The following is an 8,873-nucleotide window of genomic DNA, read 5'->3' on the forward strand; positions in this document are numbered from 1 at the left end:
TAAGTAACAAGGTACATTCCACCCACCCCACCCACTTTGGTGACAACAGAAATTGAGTGGGAAACCTGAACTTCTACCCGCACCTGGCAGTATTGAAGCAGTGCCCCCTCACTTTCTCCTGCTGAAGTGGTTTCAGAGTAAGCCAGGTAAAATAGTAAATTTAAATAAGATGTAGAATCTCATAACAATCTCCAAAATGCCCAGGTTTTGATTGAAAAATCACTCATTTCAACAACCAGAAACATCTCAAATTAAATGAAAAAAGACAATCAGTAGATGCCAAAACTGAGACAACATTAGAATTATCTGACAAAGATTTTAAAGCAGCCATCATAAAAATATTTCAGTGAGCAACGAGGAACATGCTTGAAACAAATGAAAATATAGAAAGTCTTGGCAAAGAAATAGAAGACATAAAGAAGAACCAAATGGAAATTTTAGAACTGAAAAAATATAATAACTGAAACTATAGACTCAACAGATGGGCTCAACAACAGAATGGAGGGGGCAGAGGGAAGAATCAGGGAACTGGGAAGATAGAGCAGCAGAAATTATCCAATTTGAACAATAGACATAAAATATACTTGAGGGAAAACAAAACTATGAGAGCCTCAGGGACCTGTGGGACTACAGTAGAAGATCTAATGCTTGTGTTATGGGAGCCTCCCCAGAAGAGAAAGGGCAGGCTGAGAAAGTACCCAAATAAATAATCACTAAAATGTCTCTCAAGTTTGGCAAAAGACATAAGCCTACAGATTCAAGAAATGGAGTGAACCCGTAACATAAAGAAATTCACACCAAGTCACATCATAGTTAAACTTCTGAAAACTAAAGACAGAAAAATTCTTAAGAACAGCAAGAAATGACACCTTACCTATAGGGAAAAAAACTATTCGAATGACACCAGATTTCTCATCACAAACTGTGGTAGCCCAAAGGAAGTGGCACATTTTTCAAGTGCTGAAAGAAAAGAACCATCAACTAAGAATCCAGTAAAAATAGCCTTTGAGAATGAAGGAGAAATCAAGACATTCTCAGATGAGGGAAAACTAATAAAATTTGTTGCCAGAAACTTTCCCTAAAAGAATGGCTGAAGGCTGTTCTCTCAACAGAGAGAAAATAATAAATGCAGGAACATTGGAAATCAGAAAGGAAAAAATGATCATTGTGAGCAAAAATATGGGTAAATACAATAGACTTTACTTCTCTTGAGTTTCTTTAAATATGTTTGATTGTTGAAGGAGAAATTATAACACTAATGGTTCTAAATATATGTAGAGGTAATATTTTAAATGATTATGAAAGGGGAGAGCTAAGGGAAATAAGTTTTCTGCATTTTATTTGAACTGGTAAAACGATGATACCAGTAGACTGAAAAATTATGTATATATACTACCTAGAACAACCACTAAAAAAGTATACAAATAGATATACTCAAAAACACAACAAATAAATCAAAATGGAATTCCAAAACAATGCTCAAGTAACCCACAGAAAGGCAGGGATAAGAAAAGAGAGAAATTAAAAACAGAACAGAACATAAAACATGAAATGGCGGGCTTAAACCCTAACATATTAATGATTACATTAAATGTAAGTGGTTTAAATACACAAGGTAAAAGACAGACATTGGCAGAGTGGACTAAAAATCATGACCCAAATTTATGCTGTCCACAGGAAACTTACTTCAACTATAACAATATAAGCAATTTGGAAGTAAAACTGATGGAAAAAATATACAATGCAAACATTAACCAAAGGAAAAAACAAGTGGCTATACTAATATCAGATAAAGTAAATTTTACAGCAAAGAAAATTACCAGCGACAGGGAAGGATATATGGTAACCCCTACCAATTCATTTAATGAAACTTGCATTATCCTGATAGCAAAATCAGAGACAATACAAACACAAGTAAACAAAAATAAGCCAATGGATCAATATCTCTATAGATGCAAAAATCCTCAATATATAAGAAAATAGAATTCAGGAGTGAACAAAAACAATTATACATCATAACCAGGTGGGGTTTATTCCAGAGATACAATGCTGGTTCAATACTTGAAAATCAATCAAAATAAGCCACTTTTTTTTAATAGGCTAAAGCAAAGTTATATGATCACATCAATTGGTGCAGAAAAAGCATTTGGCATAATTCAACACCCATGCATGATAAAATTCTCAGAAAATAGGAATAGAGGGGAATTTCAATAACTTGATTAACATCATCTATAAATTACCTAGAGCTAACATTATATTAATACATAATAATAAAAGACTGAATGCTTTCTACCTAAAATTGAGAACAAGATGAGGATGTTTGCTCTCCACCAGTCTTTTTTTTTTTTTTTTTTTTTTTTTTTTGAGACACTCTGTTGCCCAGTCTGGAGTGCAGTGGCACAATCATAGCTCACTGTAGCCATAAACTCCTGGACTTAAGCAATCCTCTTGCATCAGCCTCCTGAGTAGCTGGGACTACAGGTGCACACCACCACACCTGGCTAATTTTAAAAAATTTTTGTAGAGATGGGTCTCACTATGTTGCCTACATTGGTCTCAATCTCCTGGTCTCAAGAAGTCCTCCTGCCTCAGCCTCCCAAAGGAGTGGGATTACAGGCTTGAGGCACTGCACCCAGCCTGCTGTTACCTATTTTATTCAACATAGTGCTGGAAGTTCTAGCCAGTGCAATAAGGTAAGAAAGGGAAATAAAAAGCACACAAATCAGAAAAGAATAAATAAAACCATCCCTATTTTCAGATGACATTATTATCTATATAGAAAATCCCAAAGAATCTACAAAACATATCCCTTAGAACCAGTAAGTAAGTTCAGCAGCATCATGGGATACAATATAAACACAAAAAATCAATTGTATTCCTATATATTAGAAATTAATATATGGACACCAAATTTTAAAATGCATTACCATTTACAATTGCATTTTGATTGTATATTTACTTATAAGATGAAATTCACGTCACATAACAAAATTAATTTTAAAGTAAACAATACAGTAGCATTTAATAAATTCACAATATTGTGCAACCACGACCTCTACCTACTCCAAAAATATTTTCATCACCCCTAAAGGAAACCACATACCCATTAAGCAGTTACTGCCCATTTCTCCTTTCCCCAGACCCTGGAAACTACTAATCTGCTTTTTGTCTCTATGGATTTAGGTATCCTGGGTATTTAACATAAATGGAACCATACAGTATGTGACCTTGTGTATGGTGTCTCTCACTTAGCATAATATCTTCAAGCTCCATCCACATTGTATCATGTATCAGTATTTCATTCCTTTTTATGGTTGAATAATATTCTGCTTTATGGGTATATCATAAATTGCTTATCCATTCATCTATTGATGGACATTTAGATTATTTTCACCCTTGATCATTGTGAATAGTGCTGCTCTAAACATTTATGTACATATGCTTGTTTCAGTACCTTTTTTCAATTATAGATTCGTACCAAGGAGTAGATTGCTGGGCTATATGGTAATTCTATGTTTAACTGTTTGAGGAACTCCCAAAATGTTTCCCACATTGGCTGAACCATTTTACATTCCTACCAGCAATATATACAATTGCTTTAATAAAAAAAAAAAAAAAGAAATACGTAAGTGTAACTCTCACAAAACATGTGCAGGACTTGTATGCTAAAAACTATAAAACACTGATGGAAGAACTCAAAGAAGATCTAAATAAATGGAAAGGCATGTCATGTTCATGGATTGGAAGTCTCAACATAGCAGAGATGTCAATTCTCCCCCAGATTGATATGCAGGTTTAACAAAATTACTCTCGAAATACCAGCATAATTATTTTTCTAAAATGTATATGGAAAGTAAAGGGAACTAAAACCATTTTGAAAAAGAAGAATAAATTGAGAGGGATCACTCTACCCAATTTCAAGATTTTATGTTATTAGCATGGAGATAAACACAGAGATCGATGGAACAGAACAGAGAATCTAGAAGCAGACCAACACAAATATACTCACCTGGTTTTTTGGAAAGGTTCAAAGGGAATTTAATGGAGGAGGGACAGTCTTTTCAACAAACGGTGTCAGAGCAGCAATTAGACATCCATAGTCGAAAGAAAAAGAAGAAGATAACCTTGACCTATGTCTCACGCCTTATACAAAAATTACCTCAAAGTGTATCTTGGGTTTAAATGTCTGACATAAAACTATAAAACTCCTAGTAAAAAAATAATAAATAAATAAACATAGTCAAAATCTTTGCAATCTAGGCCTTGGCAAAGAGTTCTTAGATTTGACACCAAAACATGATCCATAAAGGGAGAAATGGATAAATTAGACTTCATTAAAACCAAACCAAAACAAAACAAACAAAAAAAACACCTTTGCTCTGTGAAAGAACCTAAGAGAACAAAAAGACAAGCTAGGAGTGGGAGAAAACATTTACACACCAAATATAGAACTCTCAAAAGTCAACAGTAAAAAAGTAAACAATCCAATCAGAAAAGGAAGCAAAGAGGCTGGGCATGGTGGTTCACGCCTGTAGTCCCAGCATTTTAGGAGGCCAAGGCAGGAGGATCACTTGAACCTAGGATGTGGAGGCTGCAGTAAGCCATGATCATACCACTGCACTCCAACCTGGGTGACAGAGTGAGACCCAGTCTCAAAAAATAAAAAACAAAAAAAAATGAAGAAAAGCCACAAAGATACATTTCACCCAAGAGAAGACACAGCAAATAAGTGCATGAAAAGATATTCAACATCATTATTAGCAGATTAAAACCACAATGATGTATCAGTAGCTCTATACATATATCAGAATGGCTAAAACCAAAAATTATGACAGCACCAAATGCAGGTAAGTATGCTGTGAAGTTGGATCACTCATACATTGCTGGTGGAATGTAAAATAGTACAGTCATTCTGGGAAAACGTTTGTAAGTTTCTCAACCCAGCAGTTGCACTTCTGAACATTTCCCAGGGAAATGAAAACTTATGTTCACACATCAACTTGTATATGAATGCCTATAGTGGTTTTATTCATAATAGTCCAAATCTGGAGATAATGCAGATGCCTTTCAACAAACTGTGGTAATTCATACCAAGCAATACTACTTAACAATAAAAAGGAAAGAACTACTGATACATGCAACAGCCTGAATGAATCTTCAAAGAATTATGCTGATGGAAAACAACTATTCCAAAATGTTACATAATGTATGGTTCCATTTATGTATGATTCTTGAAATGACAAAACTGTAGAAATGGATAACAGACAGTGGTTGCCAAGAGTTAAGTAGAGGATGAGGCTGTATAAAGAGCAACAATGAAGGAGCTTTGTGGTGATGGAAATGATCTGTATCTTGACGGTATTAAAGTCTATCTTCTGGTTGTAATATTGTATTATAACTTTGCAAGATGTTACCACTGAGGAAAATTGGGTTAGGATACATGGATTTCTCTTTCTTGCAACTGTATGTGAATTTATAGTGATCTCAAAAAAGTTTAAAAACAAACCAAATACATATATGATGGAATACTATTTGTCCATAAAAAGAATGAGATCCTGTCATTTGCAGCAACATGGATGGAACTGGAGGTCATTATGTTAAGTGAAATAAGCCAGGTACAGAAAGACAGATACTGCATGTTCTCACTTACATGTGGGAGCTAAAAATAAGTTAGTCTCATGGAGGTAGAGGGTAGAATAGCATGAGAGTTACCACAGGCTGGGAATGTGGGAAGGACAGGTGGAGGGGTGATAAAGAGACATAGGTTAATGTGTACAAAAATAGGGTCAGAGAGAAGAAGTAAGTTCTAATGTATCAGAGTGGAGTGACTATAGTTATTGATAATGTATTTTATATTTCATAAGAGCTAGAAGAGAGGACTTGAAATGTTCCCAATACATAGAAATAATGAATACTCGGCTGAGTGTGGTAGCTCAAGGCTATAATCCCAGCACTTTGGGAGGCTGAGGCATGTTGCAGGAAGTCAGGGACCCTGAATGGAGGGACCAGCTGGAGCTGCGGCAGAGGAACATAAATTGTGAAGATTTAGTTTTAATATGGACACATATCAGTTCCCAAAAGTAGTACTTTTATAATGTTTTATGCCTGTCTTTACTGCAATCTCTGAATATAAATTGTGAAGATTTCATGGACATTTATCAGTTCCCAAATAATACTCTTATAATTTCTTATGCCTGTCTTACTTTAAGCTCTTAATCCTGTTATCTTTGTAAGCTGAGAATGTATGTCACCTCAGGACCACTATTATATCAAACTGTACAAATTGATCGTAAAACATATGTGTTTGAACAATATGAAATCAGTGCACCTTGAAAAACAACAGAATAACAGCGATTTTCAGGGAACAAGGGAAGACAACCATAAGGTCTGACTGCCTGCAGGGTCAGGCAGAATAGCGCCATATTTTTCTTCTTGCAGAGAGCCTATAAACGGATGGGCAAGTAGGGAAGATATCATTGAGATAAGGACTGAAATATGCCCCAGTCTCTTGCAGTACCCTCAGGCTTATTAGGGTGGGGAAAAAAACCCACCCTGGTGAATTTGAGGTCAGACCGGTTCTCTGCCCTCAAACTCTGTTTTCTGTTATTTAAGACATTTATCAAGACAATACATGCATAGCTGAACATAGACCCTTATCAGGAGTTTTTGATTTTGCCCTTTGCCTTGTGATCTTTGCTTTGCCCTTTGCCTTGTGATCTCTACTGGCCTCAGAAGCATGAGATCTTTGTTCTCCTTTTTGCCCATTGACGCATGTGATCTTTGTGACATACTCCCTGCTTGTACACTCTCTCCTCTTTTAAAGTCCTTAATAAAAACCTGCTGGTTTTGCAGCTCAGGTGGGCATCACAGTCCTACTGATATGTGATGTCACCCCCAGAGGCCCAGCTGTAAAATTCCTCTCTTTGTACTCTTTCTCTTTATTTCTCAGCTGGCCAACACTTAGGGAAAATAGAAAGAACCTACATTAAAATATTGGGGGTGGGTTCCCCTGATAGAGGTGGGTGGATCACCTGAGGTCAGGAGTTCAAGAGCAACCTGGCCAACATGGTGAAACCCTGTCTCAACTAAAAATACAAAAAAACAGCTGAGCGTGGTAACGGGCACCTGTAATCCCAGCTACTTTGGGAGGCTGAGGCAGGAGAATTGCTTGAACCTGTGAGACAAAGGTTGCAGTGAGCCAAGATTGTGCCACTGCACTCCAGCCTGGGCGACAAGAGTGAAACTCTGTCTCAAAACAAAGGAAACAAAGAAAGAAATGATAAATACTTAAGGTGGTGGACACTCCAAATACCCTGACTTGATTATTACAATCTATGCTTGTAACAAAATATCACATGTACCCCATAAAAATACAAACATTATGTCTCAATAATAAACTTTTTTAAAAGCAAAACAACTATGAAATAGTTTTAAATTATAAAATCAACAAAGAAAAGGAGACTATTAAAATGACCAAGAAAGCTAGAAATAGACCAAAAAAAATCTAAAATCCTAGAAAATAAAGATATTATTGTTAAAATTAAAAACTTAAATAGATGGTGTGTTACTTTCCTACTACTGCTATAACAAGTTACCATAAATTTAGTGTCTTAAACAATACAAATTTATTATCTTAGGGTTCTGGAGGCTAGCATTCCAAAATGGGTCTCAATGGGCTAAAATCATAGTGTTGGCAGGACTGCATTCCTTCTGGAGGGTCTGTGGTACAATCCATTTCCTTGTCTTTTGCAGCACTAGAGGCCACCTGCATTCCTTGGCTCAGTCTCATTCCTCCATCTTCAAAGCCAGCAATGTTGGCCAAGTCCTTCTCAGGCTGCCATCTCTCTGGTTCTCCCTCTTCTGCCTCCTTCTTCCACTTTTTAGTTCCCTTGTGATTACATTGGGCCCACCTCAATAACCCAGGATATTCCCTCCATCTAGGTCAGCTGATTAGCAATCTTAATTCCACCTGCAACTTTAGTGCCCCTTTGCCATATTCACAGGTTCCAGGTGTAGGATGTGGACATCATTGGGGGGAGATTACTCTGCCTGCCACAGACAGGTTAAAAAACAGATTCAAACATCTACGAAATAATTACTGAGTCAAAAGACAGAACTGAAGTGACTCAGAATGCACCCAGAGAAACAGGATAAGGAAAATAGAATGAGAAGTTACTACATGGAAGGTAAAGTTCAGAATCCTAGAGGAAAAGGAAAAACAAGTGTCTAATTTTTCTACCATAGTCTCATATAAGGATAGACTGGAGGAATTAGTATCTGTGAAGGAAAATAAATCTTGGAGCCCCAAAATCACCAAGCTAAAGGGAAAAGTCAAGTTGGGGTATGCTTAGGGCAAACCTGCCTCCCCATTCTATTCAAAGTCATCCCTCTGGTCACTGAGATAAATGCATATCTGATTGGCTCCTTCGGAAAGGCTAATCAGAAACTCAAAAGGATACGTTTGTCTCTCACCTACCTGTGACCTGGAAGACCTCTCTGCTTGAGTTGTCCCGCCTTTCCAGACTGAACCAATGTTCATGTTACATATATTGATTGATGATGTCTCATGTGTCCCTAAAATGTATAAAACCAAACTGTGCTCTGACCACCTGGGGCACATGTCAGGACCTCCTGATGCTGCCTCAGGGGTAAGCATCCTCAACCTTGGCAAAATAAACTTTCTAAGTTAACTGAGACCGCCTCAGATATTTGGGGTTCACATATCCTAGCCATCATTCCAGTTCTTACTGTCACGCACGTCCATGTGAAGAGATCACCAAATAGGCTTTGTGTGAGCAATAAAGTTTTTTAAGTAAAGGGAGTTAGGGGTGAGGCATTTTTTTTTTTTTTTTTTTTTTTTTTTTTTTTTTTTT

The sequence above is a fragment of the Rhinopithecus bieti genome, unplaced genomic scaffold (assembly GCF_001698545.2).
Source record: "Rhinopithecus bieti isolate Rb0 unplaced genomic scaffold, ASM169854v2 scaffold_429, whole genome shotgun sequence".
Lineage (NCBI taxonomy): Eukaryota > Metazoa > Chordata > Mammalia > Primates > Cercopithecidae > Rhinopithecus > Rhinopithecus bieti.